Source organism: Sminthopsis crassicaudata, chromosome 2 (assembly GCF_048593235.1).
Source record: "Sminthopsis crassicaudata isolate SCR6 chromosome 2, ASM4859323v1, whole genome shotgun sequence".
Classification (NCBI taxonomy): domain Eukaryota; kingdom Metazoa; phylum Chordata; class Mammalia; order Dasyuromorphia; family Dasyuridae; genus Sminthopsis; species Sminthopsis crassicaudata.
The window spans coordinates 450,596,144-450,599,053 of record NC_133618.1 but is presented as its reverse complement, the minus strand read 5'-3'; positions in this window follow the sequence as shown (position 1 = coordinate 450,599,053).

Below are 2,910 nucleotides of genomic sequence, written 5' to 3'. Positions count from 1 at the left end.
TTAGGAAACTTAGGTTTGCATTCTGACTTTGAACATTGGGTAATTTCCTTCTGTTTCATTGTGAAATGAAAATGTTAGACTAGATTAATTTAAATTGGGATCCAATTTAATCTCTCCCTTATTGATGGCTAGATTTACATGGATCTGTGAATTTAGATCTGAAAAAACTTGCATTTTTAGCACTTACACTAACCTTTAACTGAAACCTTTAACTGAAATTTAGCATTTTCTTCAAATATGAATTTTAAAATCCACATAATTCTAAGAAAGAGTAAATAAACTTCACTTGATTATCCATAATACAGTTATGAACCCTGTGTAGTATATGATTGCTAAGGACCTATGACTCTATGGCAGGATTTATTAAACCTGTAATGGAAAAAGGCCCTGAGGCTTCAGAGAGCTGGCAGGACATAAAGGAGAGAACACTGGCTGTTTTGTCTTTGTTTTATTCTCCTGGTAGCTTAGGAAAAACAGCTTTAGGTCAGAGAGAAAATGGGGAAGAGTCTGGGAGCTTTCTGCTCCAAGTAGAATGCGATCCTTGTATGCTTCTAATAAGTTTCTATTTCTCTCTACCTTTGTATATGCCCCTGCTTGAATGAGCATAGGATCTCTGATCTGAAAAGGATTTAGAACAGAAGTTATCAGGGCTAGAGGGACTTCAAAATAAGATATCAGAACTAAAGAGACTTACTTTACAAATGGGGAAACTGAGGTCCAGAGAGGCAAAGAGATTTAAGTGGCAGACCTACTACTTGACATCCAGGCCAAGTCTCTTTTCAAGTAATAATAATAAATAATAATAATAATAATAATAATAACAATAATAAAATCATGAACATCATCATCATCAACATCATATTTCTATAGTCCTTTGAGAATTTGAAAATGTAATCTTTCTATTAGTTCTGTGAGATAGTGCAGAGATCATTCCCATTTAACAGAAGAGAAAAATAAGGCTCAGAGGTGGATAGTGACTTGTTCTATACCATACTGAGATAGCATTTGAGTAGGAATTCAAAGCCCCTCTTTAGATTGCCAAGGCTCAGGGCTCTCTTTAAATCATTGTGCTGCTGCTGTTGCTGTCTATGAACCACTACATTCACCTTCTCAGCCCAGCACTCAAGTGTGCTCTTGCTAAGTCATCCAAGTGAGAAATCATCTGTTCTGGCAGGCCTGGGTTTATTTTGGCTCTGCCTTCTTGGCTCTAGGGCTTCATTCATCCAGTTGCTTCCTTGGGATTAATTCTGGTGCATTTTCCCAATTCTGGCTCCAGCTTTATCAAGGAGATTTGTTTTCTGCTGGGCCAAATGCCCAGCCTCTTATAATGGTACTATTGTACCTTCTTAAAGCCTGGATTTTCCTGTGGGGACAGACACCAGAGTGGGATCGCAGGGGCTAAGATTAGACTCACTAAGGTTGAGCTTAAGCTCCTCCCCCCAAAAATGGGTATGATGGAAGCTGTGGTCCTAATGAGGTTTGGAACCATTTCCCCCTCCTTCTCCATTGCTTTTGCTACCATGGTTCTTGGTCCCAAACTATGGCCCAAGAGACCCTGATCTTCCTCAGGTGGCTATTTCAGGGCAGGCAGGTAAAGAAGGGGAATATAGTTGTGTATATGGTCAAGGGCTCTATGTCTGAGGGGTCAGCTTTTCCCATAGTGCTTATCCCAAACACAAAGATGTCATCTACTTTGGCCAGTTATTCACTGGGTCTTGTCATTTGTCCGCACTTACCCCTAGCCTCCAAGCCCCCAAGCCCAATACACACACACACACACACACACACACACACACACACACACACACACTCCTCTACTCCCTCCCCTTTAAGTATATGAAGATTCAGACTTAACAGTGAAAAAATACACAGGCAAATGTATATCTGTACATATATTAACATGTACATGTGTAGCACAATACACATATAGACAAAATAATTTGTCCCTAGGCATACATATCAATAGATTTAAATACAGGCATAAAAACATATTCACATATAGATATCCTTACATGTAGATACAATCATCCATTTGTAAACATTTTTATACATTTGCATAGATATGCATCCATGCATTTATGTACATCAACATGTATAAGACATATAAATGTCTTAAATGCTAGAGGAAGGAGGGAAATCCCTATATTCATGCATAGACTTGGATGTACATCTTTATATTTAGAGCCAGGAGAATGAGATTTGTTTCCCAGCTCCAACGTTTACTAATTGTGTGATTATGACGGAGTTATTTAATGTCTCTAAGCTTCAATTTTCTTATTTGTAAAACGGCTCTGCTGCTTGCTTATGGAATCTTGGACAATTCACTAAACTTTTCTGTGCCTCAGTTTCCTCATCTAGAAAATGAGCAAATTGGACTAGGTAGTTTCTAAGATCCTTTGTAGCTTTAAATATTAGGATCCCATGACACATTCTTTGCTCTGGGCATTATGCCTCTCTTAATGCAGCCTAGGCTTACATTAACTTACCCTCTTCTATATAATAAAAATGTGACATTATAATAAAAACAACAACAATAATATTTTCTCCCATTTAATAATAACAATTATAACAACAATTGCAACAATAATAACAATGCCTGGAAATCTATTAAAATACCCAGAAGAACTGCTTTCTAGCCAAACCTTCTCCATCCTGTACAAAGAAAGGTGATTTTTTTTTTTATCACAAGTGGCAGACTACAAGTATCTCCATTAAATTTCATCTTATTTGATTTGGTCCAATATTCTATAGTGCCAAGATATTTTTGGACCCTGAATCTATCATTCAATATGTTAACTCTCTTAGCTTTGTGTCTGCAAATTTTACAAGCACAACACCTATGATGTTATTCCAGTGATTGACTGAAGTGTTAAATAGCACTTGGCCAAGGACCAATCCCTGAAGTCTTCT